The sequence below is a fragment of the Aythya marila genome (genome assembly GCF_965140915.1).
Source record: "Aythya marila genome assembly, chromosome: 3".
In the NCBI taxonomy this organism is placed as follows: domain Eukaryota; kingdom Metazoa; phylum Chordata; class Aves; order Anseriformes; family Anatidae; genus Aythya; species Aythya marila.
The window spans coordinates 63767119-63786461 of record NC_139044.1 but is presented as its reverse complement, the minus strand read 5'-3'; the positions used below and the strand labels follow the sequence as shown (position 1 = coordinate 63786461).

Sequence of the window (19343 nt, the reverse complement as noted above, 5' to 3'; positions counted from 1 at the left end):
ATATTACTGTCTCTGCTTACAGTAAAATCAATACATATTTTCATATACATTTAAAACAAGTTATATATCATTCTTATCATAAGATAACACAACTAATTATTTATGGTCACATCTTTATCACATGATAGACATATGTTAGTGAGAAATGTTGCATGTAAGTTGCACGGGTGTTGCATGTAACACCTCTAGCCCCCACTGCCCACAAATCTGTGAAGAGGAATAACCTACAGAATCTCAAAACCAAAGATGGCTGTGGTCAGTGAGTCTGAGATGTTTATGTAAGAATTTCAAAATCTACAGAGGATTAGGGTCACCCTAAAGGAAAGAAAGTAAATGTGCTCATTATTAATAAGTTGTCCTCAGGGAAAAACATGATTGTGTTCCTGATGATTTTTTTTTTTTTTTACTAGTAAATTCTATATAAGGTGAAGTGAGTAGAATTTATCTGAGGCCTTTGTAGCCTCGCACAAATCTTTCATTGTTTTGTTGGGAAGGGATGAAGGCTTATACAGTACAGAGGGTGATCTCATTAGGAATAATCATGATGTGAAAAACTGCCCACATGAAACTGCTCAGCAGACTGTATTAAGGCTCTGTTAAAAATATTAAGCAGTATGTCCTATTCTGAAACCTGTTTTGATGTTTTCAAATGTTTCTTTGGAGTGACTGTCTTTTTTCTTTTTTCCTTGATTAGGGACCTAGTCATGGCTGATACAATGAGTATACTAATTTTATTTGTCTTTCAATTGAGAAGAGAAAGTATCCAAAAAAGACAACAGTACATGTTGGGAAGTGAGTCGGGGAGAGGGGCCTTGGGGGTGTGGATAGATAGAGGAGAAATCCGTGTTTGGTAACTGGAAGTCAGGCTTCTTAATTTCTAACCACACTGATGTTGACAAAAGAATTAAATGATAACTTGTACTTGAGTATAACAGTATGCTCATTTGCAAGAACACTTCTCACTTTTGGCTTGCTTCCAAAGCAATTGCTAAGAGAATACACTACTCTGGAAACAGTCCAGAGGATCATTTATGGTATCTTTTTTTTTTTTTTTTTTTTTTTTCTTTTCTTTCAGTGATCCTGTTAAGAGTTTGAAAACAAACTCTGGCTCCATATTGAGGCACATTAATGTATTTGAGAGAGGAAAGGTGGGAGGCAGCTGCTTGCTGAATGTGCGCTGCTGGCAGCACAAAGTCAGGGTGATCTGAGTGACTGTGGCTCACAATAGTAATTGCAGCCTGTGACGCTTGTTAGCCATATCTGTGCTTGAGGATGTTATTAAGTATGATCAACTATGTAGTGACCGATAATACAGCTGGCACACTGATACAGCATCTGTTTTTTTGTGACAGATATTGAGAGAAACTTATCTGAGCATTGACACTAATGCAACTGGCTATCTGTTACTGTCAAGCTGTGTAACAGATCAAGCAGAAGCAAGTCGATATGTGCTTCCTTAACCCAGAGCTTTTATAGCCCTGTCTGAGGGCTCACTTCTGCAAGTACTTTGTACCTGGCATGCTGTGTGACTTCTTTGGGACTACTCGTGGTAGAAAGCATTGTGCTCTGTCAGGATGGGCAAAAGTCTGATTCCTGTCTCACACATACTATAGCTCAGCTGAATTAATTTAACACAATAGGAAGGCCTTTTAAAGATACAGAATAATGCCTTATCTGTCTGCATTGTATTAAAGGTAGGAATAGATGGCCACATTGTAGTTCCAAATAGCTCTTCAAACTGTAACACAGTGGGGTTTTTCATTTGTATTAAGCTGGCTTGATTGGCTGACTGTGATTGAAGAATGTGATCCTTTTGCGTATAGCTTCTCTCCTGTATGCGAAATTTATTGAGTTCAGATACTAAAACAATTGAATTTTGATTTATTTGAATTCTGCACTGGATGTGCTGCCAGATGTGTTGTTGTTGCATGAATGTAAGTAACTAGCAGTGTTGGGAAGGATAAGGAAGGGAGCAGTCATGAGTAGTGAAACACATAACCTGGACATTGATCTCCCTTGTGTTTATTCTGCAGTGGTCAATCTTCTAAGTCGAATTCATCTCTTTTTCAGATGAACACTGATTACTTCTCAGTGGTCTAGTGGGATAATGAATAAGAGAGCCTAACTCCAGAGAGCTCACAGTCTTCATGTAAGGCAAAATCTTAAAGTTTGGTGAAACAAGCATGAGAAAACTAGATAAGCATGTGGAATTTGGATTGCAGAGGGTTTTTTTTGTTTGTTTGTTTGTTTGTTTTTTTGTTTTTTGGGGGAGGAGGGAGGGACATTACAAAGGACACTCTCCTCAGTATTGATCGTATGTCTGCTGGTGTGTGGCACTGAGTTGAGGCAGGGAAATTTTACCTCTTAAAGTACTGAAAAGTACCTAGCAAAGGTACCTGAACGGTACTTAGCAAAGCTGTGTATCATGTACTGTGTATCTGTTCCAGGAAAAAAAAAAAAAAAAAAAACAAAAAAAAAAACACCACCGCCAAACCCGATGAAATTCTCACTATCTGTAGTAGACTCCCAAGAGATGTAACTGATTTCTTTCTCACAGTGGAGTCCAGTCGATATGTTGCACATGTAAAGACCACACTGGGGTCAGTGACTGGTATTTGAATGAGAAAATGATTCTTTGAGAACTAATTTGATGTATTTTCCATCTGTTTCATGTTAGTTGGGGGTGGGATGAGAGAATTATATTTACTCAATTGAAGCAGTAGAGAAAGTAGTTTCAGAAGGTAGGAAGCATCTCTTAATATGACTGAGCTGAAAAATTACATAGATGATTTGGCGCTAAGTCCGAACAACCGGAATTCAAGGCAAAGCCAAACGGGTACTTTTTACTGTTAAACATTTTATAACACCATATGCATTAACAGTTGTAGCAGTTGTCTTATTGGCCCCCAAAATGGGGAGGGTTTTAGAGCTATTTGTACATTTTGTCTTGGTTAGGTAAAAAGGGAGCTAGAGACTTTTCTTTCCAAACTTTGTTATGTGATATACTTTGTGCCAGACTACAAGTTACATCTGTTCCTTCTTTTTTTTCTTTTTTTTTTTTTTTTCTTTTTGTTTGGGGGGGGAGTGGGAGAATGATAAACTTTTGTATCTTGGCTTTGTGAAATATTACTTGATAACAGATGCCAAAACAGAATTTGCCTTATGTTTGTCATATTTGTGGTAAAGTGGTGTGTTTTTCTTTTTGTGTGTGTCTGTTTTTTTTGTTTGTTTGTATTGTTTTTTTTAATACTGAGGAACATGCAACATGTTTGCTAGCAAAGGGCAATGAATTGAGAGAGGAATGTGAATAAGATGTCATTAAAATAAAAGTTACCAAAGTTACTTCTCAAAAACACAGGATGCATGATTTCGTATAGAATTTGGCCCAGGTGGTATGTTTCAAAGCGTGTGGGTAACCTGCTAATTGAATAGCCAATTTTGACATTCCTGCATTTTCAATTTGAAAATAGTTTAGTGTGTGGAGAAGGAGCAAAATTTTAGACAACTTCATCAGTAGCATGTATATTATCAAGACTTTTTTTTTTTTTTTTTTTTAAGAGAATTTACCTTTCCTCCATTTACTTCCAAAATTGCTCTTGTGAAGAGAATGTAATTATTTTCAGCAACTTGAACCAGTGCCAAGAATAAGGACATTTCTGACAATTTTGCTATTTTCTATAAAGCCAGTGAAAGCTCAAAAGGAGAGTCCCTACCTCCTTCCCACATCCACATAAGATATTCAGTAGTTTTTTTGTCCTTTTTAAACAAATGTAATTGTGATCAGGCATTAGGTCCCAGACACAACCACATAGGAACTACTAGATTTTTAAATACATTGTGTAAGTATCTTTCCACAAAATTCAGAAAAATATAACATACTATCATGGTTCTGCTCGAGTGGGCAGCCGAGCTCCACCACAGCCACTCCCTCACTCCCCCTCCTCAAAGAGGAATGGGTAGAAAATATGATGAAAAGGGCTCAAAGGTTGAGATAAGGACGAGAAAATCACGCAGTAATTATTGTAACACAGGTAGCCGTGGGGCCAAGAGAAGTTGTGCTTCTCTACCAACAACTTCTGAAGCAGCTTGAATCCCCTCATATGCTGTTAATATTTCCTTTTCAGTTGGAGTGTAATTGGCTTCTAGTCCTCAATAGCCCCGGCTCCAGAACCCCAGAGGTTGGCCTCGAGTCTCTCCTGGGGTCTTCTGCCAGAGGCTCCAGGTGAGCCCATGCTCCCCAGCTGCAGTGTAAAGTATGTTTTGCACAGCTGGTCTGGTACGGACAGGCCCAAGGGCTACTGCATGAGCTATTTCTTGTTTGAGTTGTTCCAAGGCCTGTTGTTGCTTGGGGCCCCACTCGAAAGAGTTCCTCTTTCAGGAGTTACTCGATATAGAGGACTCACAAGCTGACTATAGCCTGGCACATGCATTCTCCAAAATCCCACAAGGCCTAGGAAAGCTTGTGTTTCTTTTTTGCTAGTTGGCAGAGACATAACTGTTATTTTGTTGATCACATCCGTTGGAATGTGGCAACGTCCATCCTGCCATTTTACCCCCAAGAACTGGATTTCCTGTGCAGGTCCCTTGACCTTATTCTGTTTAATGGCAAAGCCAGCTTTCAGGAGAATTTGAATTATTTTCTTCCCTTTCTCAAAAACTTCTTCTGCTGTGTTACCCCATATGACGATATCATCGATGTACTGCAGGTGTTCAGGAGCATTCCCCTGTTCCAGTGTTGTCTGGGTAAGTCCATGGCAAATGTTAGGGGCTGTGTTTCCACCCCTGGGGCAGTCGATTCCAAGTATACTGAATGCCCCTCCAAATGAAAGCAAATTGTGGCCTGCAAGGCTGTTCCTCACTCCTCTCACTCTCCCAGCTGCTGTGTGGCACAGCGTTTTTTTCCCTGTCTTAAATATGCTCTCACAGAGGTGCAAAACAACACTGCTTATTGGCTCGGCTCTGGTCAGCAGTGGGGCCCTTACCAAACATGGAGCTGCTTCTAGATCCTTCTCACAGAAACCATGCTTATGGCCCCCTGCTACCAAAACCTTGCCATGTAAACCCACTACACATACTTACAGGTGAAAACTTTGAGCTAGATGGTCAAGAGTATTGAAGATGTTTCTACTATGAATGCAGAATTGTAATCTTTACTTTGATCCTCCTATGGAGTTTCTAGACAGTTAAGTGTCTTGTTTTCTTTCACCCTGGAGTCTTCTGACTACCCTTCTTGTCAGAGGGATGTGGTAGAAATTATTTTTATTATTAGTTTTATTTGCTATATCTTTCTTTTAGAACAGTCTAGTCTTCATAAAGGAGGTTTCCACAAATTTGTCAGTCTCCTTAGGTCATTCTCGTTTCTTTGTTCGTGTCATTCAACCTTATGATTGTATCAGCACAGAGATGAGAAAAACTATCTCTACCATGATATGTATCTTAAGTTAAATAACAGAAAATGGCAGAATAATAATAAATAACAGAAATTAAATAACAGAAAATACCATGGGGTATCCTCTCAATCTCCTCTTCTCCAGGCTGAACTGAGTGGCTTCAGCTGCTCTTCACCCATCCCTCCCCCCGCACCCCCGCCATTCAGCAACTTCTCCTTTGGAAGCTCTCTAACAGTTTTATGTCCTTTTTACACTGTAGTGCCCAAAACTGAGCACAGTAGTCAAGGTGAGGCCACACCAGTGTATATACCAGGACAATCACTTCTCTCAGCAGGCTGCCAGGGCACACAGTTGTCTCATATGCAACTTGATGTCAAACAGAACCCCCATTCTTCATAGCATTTGTTCCAGGTCTCTGTGTTGTGGTTCCTTTCAACCATAAAATACTTCTTTTTTTTTTTTTTATTGTTTTGTTTTGTTTTGTTTTGTTTTGTAGTGTTCCTTTATATGAAGCATCTGAATCAACTTGATTACTGTAACTACAGACCATCATAGTCTTGGTAACATAAGCCTTTCTCAAGTCTGACATGAAGATATATGAAATGCTAGGTGATGTTAAGTTGAAGTGATCAAGAACCACATGGTGGAGGTAATTGCAACTGGATAGCTCTCATCCATGATGCCATCAATGCTCCCTAAAATGAATTAACTGGAAAGCTAATGTCAGAAGGGCTGACAGTGGTTGAAATAGTACATACAGGTGAGCAATCAGGAGCCCAGATCTCAGAAACATAAATAAACCATTAGTTGACATAGTTGAATGTTGAGCTCTTTCCCTTCTCCAACCTCTCTTCTTTCCTTCTCCCTATTCCTTTTCACAAATTCTGTTGTCTCCAGGAATTAATTTTATTTTTGCATTTTGCTAGAGCTTTGAGTATCAATTTCTTAGACTCAGTTTGTTGTATATTTTTTCCCCATCAGATTCACTGCTGATCATAAATTTTGAAAACAAACCAACAAACAAACAAACAAAAAAAAAACAGCAATGAAGTCAAACAGAACCTTAATAATTTCTCCTTCAGTTACAGAGGAGTTGTCTTTTTACAGGTCTGAAATACCACTCCTGAATTAGCTGTGGTTGCTCAACAGCTGGGCTATTAACTCGTCAGCCAAAAAATCTGTTTCTTCTAAATAAAGCTTTAGCTGGTGTTTAGAATTGGAATCTCTTGGTGTCAAGTCTGTTGCCCAGAACCATACGTCTTGCTGCTGAAGCAAACTTTTGTGAGAAATTGCAATAAACATGCAATAGTTTTTGTTATCATTGTCTAAGTACAGAAGTTTCCAAGATGAGACAAAAAAAAAAAAAAAAAAAAAAAAGCAAATGTCTTACTTGGAAGTTCTTTTTTTTTTTTTTTATTGTTTTGTTTTGTTTAATTCTTTTTGTCCAGGGTTTCTGATGATCTCTGACAATGAAGGCACAAAAATAAATTTAAATATTCTTTTATTTCCAAGTCTAAATGGCAGAAGAGTGGCATATAAACCTTGTTAGGTTGTATCTCAAGTGTACGTCCATTCCATCAAATTGGACTGTTTATTTTTTATTTGCTTAAAAAATAAACAATAACCAATTAGGTGCCAGGAGAAAAAATGAGGATCAGCAGAATATGGGGAAGCTGAAAGCAGAGAAAATTTAACAGAAGAGATGATCAGAGAAAAGTGGGAGCATGTAAATATATGTTTAACATAATCTGCTTTAACAGTATCTGACATCGATATACAGATGGTATAATGTTGACAAAGTTGTTCAAGCAAACTGTGCAGTTCAAAGTAGAAATTGTTCTCTGAAAACAAAGAGCCTTGTTTAAATGAATGAAGCTGAGGTTCTTATTAGAAAAGTGGGACAAACGTACAGAGAGATCCATGTTTAGTACTGAAGTTGAAAGAAATGAAATTTATGTGAACAAAATGTTTGCTTAACAAGATTGGATTTTGAATTTTGCTGGCCCCCAAACTTCATCCTTTCTCATGAAAATGTTTGTCTCCTCCTAATAGTTCATATATAATAAGCACTATTAAATCTTTAAGACTGTCTGTCTGGTTTTACTTAGGAAACAGTTGAAGACAGTATTTTTTGTTCCCTTTATGTGGCTTTTCAGCTGCTATCATCCTTATTACCGCTTGAACTACAATGTAAAAATTAATTGTTGGTTCTTGATTTCTCAGCATTAAATCTCAATGTTTTCCCTGCCCTGTGCAAGCTCTGTCTGCAATACTAATTGAGTTATTAAAAAGAGTAAGCTGTCCAAAGTTGGTGGATTAAGACTTTTTAATTTAAAACAAGTAAAAAATCTTCAATTAACAAAAACAAAGACAATATGGTTCTCTCTAAGTGGACTCAATTCTATAAATTACACATACTTTGTTTATGTTTTGCTTTTTTTTTTTTTTCCTTTTAGAAATACTGTAAATTTTACTTTGTTAATAAAAACTTAAAGCTCTAACCAACTTCAGAATAGAACAGTTTGTAATGGGCTTTCTTAAAATAATTAAAAAAATATTTTAATGGAGTTCATTAAAAATGAAATATGGTTCATGAGGCAGTAAAAATATATTTTCTACTGTAGGCATTCACAGGATATTGTGGCATAAAGCAGAAAAAAGGCAGGTTCACTGTTTAATTTCATGAAAAGTGACCTCTCTTTATAGTGTGATGAAATATCTAATTCTTTCTATTACCCTGCCTTAATGAGAAAACAGCAGCAATAACATATATATATATATAACATTATGAACATTTACATTTTATGAAACTTCCCTTGTTTACTTACAAAACCTTTTACCCCTGAACACTTTTTATTCTTTCCTTTGCACATATCTGTATCCATGAGTTGTTTCTCAGATTAATGACAAATGTATGGTATGTGTGAAAGTGAATAGTATCCTAACTAGTAGATCACAGCAGAAATTAATTATTTTCTATGGGAATCATAGAAATCATATTTAATTTCCTAATAAAAATCATAAAATATGTCTTTTTCTCAGACATATTGGTAATAGTTCAGTATTTTTTGAGTGTCTCAGGTGAAGGGATATTCTTGTGCACTTATCCACTGATGACAGTTTCTGACTTCACCAAGTCTAGTAAATAAACACAATAAGTCAACATACTGCAAAACAGCTGTTCAGTATTCAATACTTTTCTTTACTTCTCTTTTTCTCCTTTAAGAAGAGATTTTCCTTTTAGGAAAAATATTTTTAGAAGCTATATGCACTTTAGATAATTTATTTTAATGTTAACCTAATTTGTAGCTCAGAGTAATAAAGGCCACCACGTATAAAAATTGGGTGAGATAAGAATTAGGCTCAATTACTATAGTTCTAGAGTCCTGGTCTTGTCAATGTATGTACTTATATAGCCTTATTTAGCTGCGTGGCCCTGCTGCGTATCCTAATGAGAATAAAGTTGCTCACATCTGTAAGAAACATCAGGTGTTTTTTTTTGTTTGTTTGTTTGTTTTTGTTAACGGTGGGTAAATTGATACTTTACCTTCCTAAATTTTATGGTTTAAATTAGTTACATGTGATTCTTAGCAAGATACAGCTCTATTACAGTAATATCTAGCATTTTTTCTAATAGAAGTCTAATTAACTGCAATTATTAGTATATATGACACCTGACAGATCTCAAATGTGTGACTGATTTATAAAAAGGAAGTACTTCATCAAGAAATATAATTACTGCTCTTATTTCACAATATATTCAATATATATAAATGTAGAACAGATCAGAGTTTTTTTTTTTTTTTTTTTTTTTTTTTTTACTGTAATTGTGAAATAAGTCAAGGATACGATTTTGAGAAGCTAGTGCAAATCTAGAGCACTAGCTTTCTGGTTAACTACTGATTTATGAGCAAAAGTATTTCTGATAGTATCTCTTACCATAAATAAGCATGCTTTAGAAAGTATATCCCTGAAACTGGGTTACTACTTTTCAAGAGATCAGTTTATGACTAATTTAAGTAAGCAGTGCCTCACACAGAAAACTATCTGTGTGACTGTGGGCTCAGGCTTAATCCCTAGAGCTAAATGGCAAGAATCCTATGAACTCCATCAGTGTAACACCATACGTTAATACTTCCCTGTGGAGGAAAGTGCTGAAGTTTTAAGTAACATATGCATAAACCTAAAGCTTTATGTTGATGGAATGTATTTAAATTAATTTTTGATTAGGAGTGTTTTTCTAAGTTGTAGGCGTTGTGTTGGTAGAAATGTGTTCAGAGAAGCAAATATACATGGGACTCAAAAAGTGTATGGATGGTACAAGAGATATATGAAATCTAGCATGATTAATTGATATAAATTGTTAAATTATTTCCTTACATTTATTGAATGTGAAATATCACCCAGCCTAGATGACTGGTGCTGATTTTCCAGTAGATTGAGCGCACAGTAGGCTGAGCTATGCTAGCTGTTGAGTCATGTTCCCGGAACTTCTCCTGTCAGGTGGCTGATATGGTGACCTCAGCTAATATGCACATGACCAGCTCCATATTCCTTTCACTTTACTAGATATGTCCTCATGACTGAATTGCCAAGTGTCCAGTGACAGTTCATACATGTACTGTTTTCTACATGCATTTATTTCTCCATAGAGGTCTAACGCCCGAGTAAGACGTGCAGGTGTTATGAGTTTCTTGTCCACTTCTGCTCAAGAAAAAACTAATGGTTGGCTGTTTATTATTATTTTTATATTAATAATTTTATAATATTAATATATATATAATATATATATATGTTATATTAATATTATTACATATTGTTATATGTAATATTATTATTGACCCAATCTACTCCACCTGAAAAGTTAGTACTCTCTGTGGCATCCAACTCTCCAAATCTCTCTCTGTTTCTCACCTTAGCACGCTTCATTTATGTATGATCTGTAATTGCAATATTCTTTTAACTTCCTGAATGTGCCATCTTTTTCAACACTAAACCATTGTATGGGTTTACAATATAAGATCCATAAGTAATGTATCTTATGGATTTCTATCTGGTGCCAATTTGAATTGAACCATTTGTGTCCACAGAGACACACAGTTGGCCTTGAGAACCTCATTAAATCACTAATTCAAACTCTTGAAACCCTTGCTTAGCTACCATGAAAGAGCTTGAAGAATGCTGACAATTGAGATGTAGAAGTAAAGTTTATTGTATTTCTAAAAGTATGGCAGTCTGTGTGCCAAACAGCTCAGCTCTGTTGGTGCTTAGTTTTTACATGTTCAAAAAATAGATGTTCTCCAGCTTGTCTGTGGAACATGGTTTTAGCGGGTAACATGTGTCTGTGATCACTGACCATATTTACATGACCTCATTCAACTCAAGTTTTCCAGACTTAGGTCAATTATTTTTTTCATGCAGAGGAGAATTTGAACTCAGATCTATTGCTTTAAATAGGGCATGTCAATTAACCAACACGTAGTCAGCACTTGAAGGTTTTAATAACCCCTGCTAACGAAACTATTCTGCTTCCATAGTGTAGCAGTTAAAATCATTTATGTGGAGGTATGGATTCACAGAATCACAGAATTTTTAGGTTGGAAGAGACCTCAAAATCATCGAGTCCAACCTCTGACCTAACGCTAACAATTCCCACTAAACCATATCCCTAAGCTCTACTTTGGTTCTGAATTGTGTATGTATGTGTGTGTGTACACATACACATGTGTACATATGTGTACACATACATATATTGTAATATATAGAATTATATATATATAATTGTATTATATCTTTTAAATATATTAAATATATTAAAATTATATATTATATATATATATATTTAGATCATCTTTGGTATTTCTTTTTGAATTGCTGACTGGAGGTAATTTTTGAGTACAACTGGAATCCGGCTGAAGACAGGGTATTCTTGTTTGATTTTGTTGTGTTGCATAAGACCCATGATACGGTCTCCTAGCTAAAACCAAACATTTAATCTTGCATGTTTTAGGTCTTGTATTTCAAAATGCTGGCTTTTTTTTTTTTTTCTTTTTTTCTTGATTGATTTATTTGCACAGTAAATAGTATAGATAACCCAACATTTTCATTTTTGTCCAAAATTATGTAATGAAAACTTGTTCTCTACCAGTAGCTCTTCAGTAAAAATTATTACTGATTATTTTATTTCTTGAGTATGTTATAATTTTGGTATTGCTTTGTGTTTATTATGTAAGGATAGTATGTTTATATAGACAAATGGAAAACTTTTACTATGTGTGCAGTTTTATTGACACTAGGTAGAAAAAGAAGTGCAGATCATGTCCTCCCCCAAGTGATACCTAGAAGGAAATTGGCATTGTTTTAGCTGTTAGCAAATCCCAAAGCTCCATATTGTCACACAATTCCTTCACCTATGGAAGTCTCATCCAGATTTAATCTGCAGCCTGCAGCTGGTAAAAGTGAAAGTATCAGGTCCTTAAAACCATAAGCAGGGTTGAAAAATGTCCCACAGTGCTCACTTATGAATAGAGTATTCAGTCTGTGATCTGAGACTTTCTGTTCTGTTCACTTTCGCTTATCATTATTTGCATATCATTTAATTTTCTGATTAAAAGGAGGCAATTCTTTGGCTTTATCATGTGTATTCTCGTCTGTCTGCTTTAGTTTGTCAATTGAAATAAGACTCAATTTGGCCTATTAAAAAAAAAAATCTAGTCAGTCGAATTGCTAGTGAATAATGGCAGTAAATGAGGGAAAGAAATAACACCTTTTTAAAACATCCCTTTTCCTGGATGAGTGTGAGAGAGTAGGATACAATGGCATACCTACTTCTGAGCTTTGTATCTTAAAGATTTTCTGTCATAAATTCATAAATCTCCTTACCAGGAGATCTCTGTGTTTTTTTTTTTTTTTTTTTGTTTTTTTTTTGTTTGTTTGTTTTTTGTTTTTTGTCCCAAGGAGCTCAGAACTGGACACAGTACTCCAGCTGAGGCCTAACCAGATTTCCCTGTCAACAGTGTATTTATATTCAGTGAAGCGAAGCCCCAGCTTGTGGCACTCTCACAAACTGTACTCACTCTCAATGGCACTCTCACAGACTGTACGCTCTCACTCTCAGTGACTTGTACAGCCTTGAGAAGGGAGGAGACAGTGAAAGGCCAGCGTTAAGGTCATGGAAAAGGGGAATATCATATGATTGGAACTCTCTTATGATTACCCAAAGCAGGTAAAAACTCTTCTTCTGTAATGCAGTATGCATCTCTGTAGGTTAACAAATAGATATCTCTTGTCCTTTTTAAAACTTCCATAGCTGTCTGCTTTGAAAAACATTGTGGTTCCACCCAACCCAGATGGAAGTACTACTGTGCTGCCAGAGATCCCTTGCCAATCTCTATCCCTGATAGCGGTTTATATCAGGGATATTTTTGGGCCCCTTGCTACAAGGGCATCGAGGTGCTGGAGCACATCCAAAGATGGGCAACAAAGCTGATGAAGGGTCTGGAGAGCCACTTATGAAGAGTGGCTGAGGGAGCTCGGGTTGTTCAGCCTCAAGAAAAGGAGGCTCAAAGAAGACCTTTTCATGCAGTACAATTACACAATTTTAAACCCTGCTTACTATTTTAAGGACCTGATACTTTCACTTTTACCAGCTGCAGGCTGCAGATTAAATCTGGATGAGACTTCCATAGGTGAAGGAATTGTGTGACAATATGGAGCTTTGGGATTTGCTAACAGCTAAAACAATGCCCATTTCCTTCTAGGTATCATTTGGGAGGACATGATCTTTTTCTACCTAGTGTCAATAAAACTGTGCACATTGTGAAGTTTTCCTTTTGTTCTTAATGGAGGCTATAGTGACACGGGGATCAGTCTCTGTCATGGTTCCGCTCGAGTGGGCAGCCGAGCTCCACCACAGCCGCTCTCTCACTCCCCCTCCTCAAAGAGGAATGGGGAGAAAATATGTGAAAAGGGCTCAAGGATTGAGATAAGGACGAGAAAATCACGCAATAATTATTGTAACGGGCAAAACAGACTCGGCATAAGGAGATAGTAAGATTTATTGCCTACAACTAACAAGCGAGAGAAGTGAGAAAACAAAGGAAAAAAAAACAAAAGCACCTTCCCCCCCCATCCACCCTCTTCCACCTCCTCCCCCCGAGCGGCGCAGGGGAACGGGGAATGGGGGTTATGGTCAGTCTACAGCACTTCTTCTCTGCCGCTCCTTCTCGGTCACTCTCTTCCCCTGTGCTGTGGGGTCCCACCCACGGGATGCAGTCCTTGATGAACTGATCCGGCGTGGGCTTCCCACAGGCAGCAGCTCTTTCAGAACTGCTCCAGATATGGGTCCGTACCACGGGGTCCATCCCTCAGGAGGAAACTGCTCCAACCTGGCTCCCCTACGGGCAGCAGCTCCTGCCGGGTCACCTGCTCCTGCGTGGGCTCCTCTCCACGGGCTACAGGTCCGGCCCAGAATCTGCTCCGGCAGGGGTCTTCCACAGGCGGCAGCCTCCGTCGGTGCAGGGCCACCTGCTCCACCGTGGTCTCCTCCACGGGCTGCAGCGTGGAACCCTGCTCCACCGTGGTACTCCATGGGCTGCAGGGGGACATCCTGTTTCACCATGGTCCTCACCACAGGCCGCAGGGGACTTCTGCTCCGGCGCCTGGAGCACCTCTCCCCCTCCTTCTACACTGACCTTGGTGCAAGGCTGTTCTCTCACTCCCTTGACTCTCCCGGCTGCTGTGTGGCGCAGCGTTTTTTCCCTGTCTTAAATTTGCTCTCACAGAGGCGCAAAACAACATCGCTTATTGGCTCGGATCTGGAAAACAATGGGGCCCTTCCCAAACATGGGGCAGCTTCTAGATCTTTCTCACAGAAACCACCCCTATGGCTCCCTGCTACCAAAACCTTGCCACATAAACCCACTACAGTCTCTTGTCCCCGTCACCAAGTAATAGGACAAGAGAAAATGTCCTTAAGTTGTACCAGGGGAGGTTTAGGTTGGATATTAGGAAAAAAAAATACTGAAAGGGTTGTTCAGTATTGGAACAAGCTGCCCAGGGAAGTGGTTTAAGCCATCATTCCTGGAAGTCCTCGGAAAACATGTAGATGTAGGGCTTGGTGATATGGTTTAATGTTGGACTTAACTAAGGATACTAAGTGCTAGGCTTAAGGTTGGACTAGATGTTATTGGAGGCCCTTTCCAACCTAAATGGTTCTATGATTCTGAAACATATTGGGAAAGTCTGTTGAGCACTGCTATCATTTCATGCTTACATGCCAGTTCTCTCTCTTTGCTCTTTCCAAGTACCTTCAACTGGAGTTAATGTTTCCTGCAGGGCTGATATAACACACCAAAGAGGCAAAACTCCTTGCTTTTACCCGGTGGAGAAGGGGACTTGAAACATTTTTGTTGCAAAATATCTTATTTTCCCTTGGGAAAAATCTTGCTTTATTCATAATAAATAAATAAATAGCCTTATGGGACTACTTGTGAGAGTAACAAAAACACGAATCATCCCCATGTCATAACCATCTGTTACTAACACAAAGAGTAAGGGCTCAGCCTTGTGGCCCTTGCTAAAGGCAGTTTGTTTAATAGGAGTTACTACAGATATGAAAAATGTGTGTTTTCCTCATTATTGTTGCAATATCCCCACCAGTAGTGTTAAAAAAAAAAAAAAAAAAAAAAAAAAAAAAAAAGGAAGGAATTAAAAAGAAAAAAAAGTCATCATGAGCACTGCTGTATGATCATACAATTACATTATTTTATGTTGTGGTAGGCTGCAATAAATATCTAATTTCAAGAAATATTGCAGATTTTTAAAAATTTGCTTTAGCTACTTTCATGTATATATTTTGTAGTATCTCTTTTGGCTTTATGACTGAATTGTGACTGGGTTTTCTTTTCTACTGCTTTTTATAATTGAGGTAGACCTCCTTTTTGAACATGGCTAGTGTGAAAAAGGTGCAGCTTTTCCCTTCTCCCTCAGCAGGGAATGTTAGCCTTTTTACTTAGTTCTACTGCTCTCTGCCCTGCCAAATAATAACTACAGGTGTTATTAGAAAACGGAAATCATTTGATCCATACTTACATGCTATTTCATAGCAGAAGGTTAGATTTGGTGGCTGATACTTCCATTTACTTCTTAGGCTGGACTGCCATGCTGGATTGCATTTTTGTTCCCACCTTTGTGACGTCCCATGTGTTTGTCATTCCTATATCAGTATTTTAGGGAATCACTCTACAATACTTATTACAAAGACTGTCATTCTGTAAAAAATCAGTTTTGGTGCCCCCCACCTACTTTTATCATCAGCTTTTACATGCATCATTTTTAGATCTTCCTTAAGTCTTAGAGTTATGCCAAAGAAAGCATTTGAGCCATAGGTTTTAATAGGGGCATTAAGTCTGTGCTCGTTCACTTCTGGTTATAAATGTATGCTTACCATAGCAAGTGTTGTTATAATTCTGTGGATTGCATCTCAGTGGGAGGCCAGTTCCCTGGCTAGCTATACTGCCTTTAAGGGTGGCAATACACAATCATTTTGGCTCAGAGCACATGCAGTGCGGCCCAGAATCTGGGAATATATAAAATTTATGATAGGAGACTGGATGTTTCCATGGTATATGCAGGGAGACAGGAATTGCTGTACTGGATCAAACAAATGGCTTGTCAAATCCATTGCTCTTTTGCCAGCAATGCCCAATAACAGAGGTTTCTTTTTGTTTGTTTGTTTGTTTTGTTTTGTTTTTAAGATAAAAGAACATCAGTATTGTTTTTCTACAACCCCAAAGCATTCTATACAGCTCTGTTATGTTTCTTTTATATTCTTTCTCCAGTCATTTTCGTTAAAATGTTAAAAATATCTGATTGTTTTGATTGTTTCCCTTTCATGTAATAGATATGTTCTCATACATTTTAAACCCATAATTCATTTTTGTGTTTTGTTAAGTTTGTGGCCTCAAATTTAAAGTTTGAAAATTCTACTGATGTTTATATTATTAACAATTAAAGCCCTGTGATTTATAAAATGAAGATTTTGAACTTGACTGGAAATCCCCTTGAGGATCTGGCATAGAATTATAGACAGACAAAATTGATTTCTGTGCATTTAGAAATGTGCATTTTAAAAGGTTTATGATTGGAGAAATTAATTCATAGTTCGTTAACCGTATATATGACAAATGCACTGGAGTTTTATGACAGCAACTTCTTTTTCTGCATTTATAAACACTTTGAACTATCAAAGGGTTAAACCCTCCAGGCAAACAGCATATCGCTTTCCTTAAAATGCCTTTGGGAAACTGAGATAAATGGGGAAGCATTTTCTGTGTTGACATGATGTTCGCCTGTCCGATCGCATCCTTCCCAACAGACAGCAGAGAAGCAATTACAAAAAAAGACATCTGTGCCAAGGTTTGGCTAGCCAGTGAGGGCAAGCTCTTGTGTTTAAGAGGTAGAGAATCCAATCGATGAAAATGTCTGGGCCTGTTAGCACCAATAAAGCTGAAGGCCACTGGGAAGCTCAGGGAGGGTCTTTTGTTGCGGAGATAGAAAAGAGGCCAAAGCTGTGACACTTGGGGAGGAATAGGGTCAGCTAGTACCATCATCCATCTTCCTCAATGGCAGCTTTCTGTCAGTTTTTAACCCTGCTCAGCAGAGGAGCTAAACCTCTATTGTTGGCACCAGCCAATTCTCAGCCAAGTGTAAATGAAGTTAATATTCACTGACCTTATGCATAGCCAATGAAGGCCCTTGATGTCATCCTGGAAATAATGTTATCTGACACTTCAAAAAGCAGATGTTGGCAGGTTGTTTAGGGTTTTTTGCTGAGCCGGTATGCAAAGACGCATTGTTTAGCTACCTCACATTTAAACTGATTTCCATAATAACCACAAATAGGCCTTTTTGACCTTAAATTGACATAGTTATAGTTTTAGTTTGCATCTCATTATATGCTGCTCACAAAGCCATACTGACCTGCACTAAGTGATCTGGGAGAAGTAGCTTGGTTACTTAGATAAGAAATATATGGGTCAATGAACAAATTTTATTTATGCTGATAAAACAGTGAGTAATTAAAATAGTTCAAATAGTTCAAAAAAGACATTTTTAGAGCACAGTGAATAATAGTGTTTATTTGCAACATACTTTCTTGAAAGGAAAATATATCACAAGAAGTAAAAAAAACATTTTTGCTTTCCTGGGTATGGTTTTTATTTGAAAGGCCTATTACAAGCAATGGTTAAAGTCTTCCTTTGTTTCCAGTAATATTTTGTAATGGTGAAACATTGTTATTCTAATATTGTTTTAATTACAGAAAGTTAAACAGTTTTCATAGATTCTACTTTGCCAGAAGTTTATCTAAGACAGAAGTGCACTGGTGATAACTGCATATTTATACAGTGCATTTTGTCTAGATAGATCCCCAGACTTCCCTCAGACTTTTGCTAACACAATACATCCACACTCTTCTTGTGTCAAAGCCAGTGTCCAACATCTGTTGTAACTCCAGGGAGACACACTAGGGCTCTTTCTAATGTGCAGTGGTGTTTCGCAGCAGACTGTGGTTCTGATTCAAGGAAGCACATGAGTACATACCACACATGGAAGGTGAAAACTGCTTCGGTTTGTTTTTCTTCTTTTCAATTAGCTCAAACTCTCTCGCACGTGTGCTTACCTTATAAAAGATGAGCATAATGTATTATGGGAATAAAGTGCAGATGCAGGATAAGTAGTCATTGTTAATCAAAATTTTCAGCTGTATCTGGCAATGAACTTCTCAGGTTCATGTTTTTCCCATTGTGAGCAGAACACGACAGCAGACAGCAGAAAACTGTTATACTGCAGTGCTGGTTTATAAACTGGTTCTGGTTATAAAAACATTTGAATGATGATTGTAGTGTAGTTAGCACATTTCCAGTCGCAATCCATACCTGTCCTTTTGAAAAAAGAGCTCAGTGTCATGGTTTCTTGTTCTTGCTTTGTTGTTGTCGTTAAAGAATGAGTTAATGGTTGAACTGAGAGTGCTTGATCAACGGTGTTGCTGGGGAGGCAATTATCTGACAAGCTGGCAAAGATGAGAAGTACCAGAACAGATCTGCATCTAACTGAAATCTCTCAGATCTGATCTTAAGATAAACAGTCCTAGGATTTTTGGAAACTGTTTTATTGATTGTATTCTCCCCGTCAGTCGCATTTATTTGTACATGTTAAAGACGTGAACAAGTTTCCTGGAGTAACAGATTTACTTGCACAGTGGCTCATCAGCTCAAGATTTCTCTGTGTATGCCTTTGCTTGATATTAACTCACATCAAATGAAATTAAAAAAAAAAAAAAAAAAAAAAAAAAAGTGAAAATCACCGTTTCTGGATGAAATTTTAAGAAACCAATGATTTTTATTTTTTTTTTTTTTTTGAAGTACAGCACCATATTTCATCAACTTCTGGTTATTTGTGTGCTGGCTGTGACGTATGAAGGCTCAGTATTGTAGCTCAAATGACTAAAAGGCTACTTTCAGTTTGGACCAATTTTAATGGGGTGTCTGATAGGACTAATTAGTCCAAATAGATTAAGCAGATTTTTATCTTTATTTTTTATTTTTATCAGTCCTATATTAAGTCCTTTCTACAACCATTCTGAAATTACCTGAAGTTAGAAGAAAATTCCTGAAGTACAGAAATACAGACAGCCACTGAACAGTGCAGGGAGAGCAATGAGCCAGAGAGCATTGAGAGCAATGGGGTACCTTACTGGGATTCTAACAAGCCCTAAGACTTGTAAGCAAGCAACTTAATTTGTTTAAGACTTAACAAAGACCCATTTCTTCTGTAAATTATATTGACTATTAACCAAATTTCGAGTCACTTTTTGGTTTTGCTACACAGCTGTAAATCCATTGATTTCTGGCTGAGTTTTGATAGCCTGTCCCTTTGCCAGGCTTTATATTA

At 37.6% G+C, this 19343-nt stretch overlaps 1 protein-coding gene across 5 annotated transcripts in view; it reads left to right on the top strand.

Annotated features, from left to right (window-relative positions):
- The window catches only part of EPHA7 (EPH receptor A7), a 162835-nt gene that overhangs the window by 10017 nt on the left and 133475 nt on the right, over positions 1 to 19343 (top strand). The gene's annotated exons all lie outside the window — the stretch shown is intronic.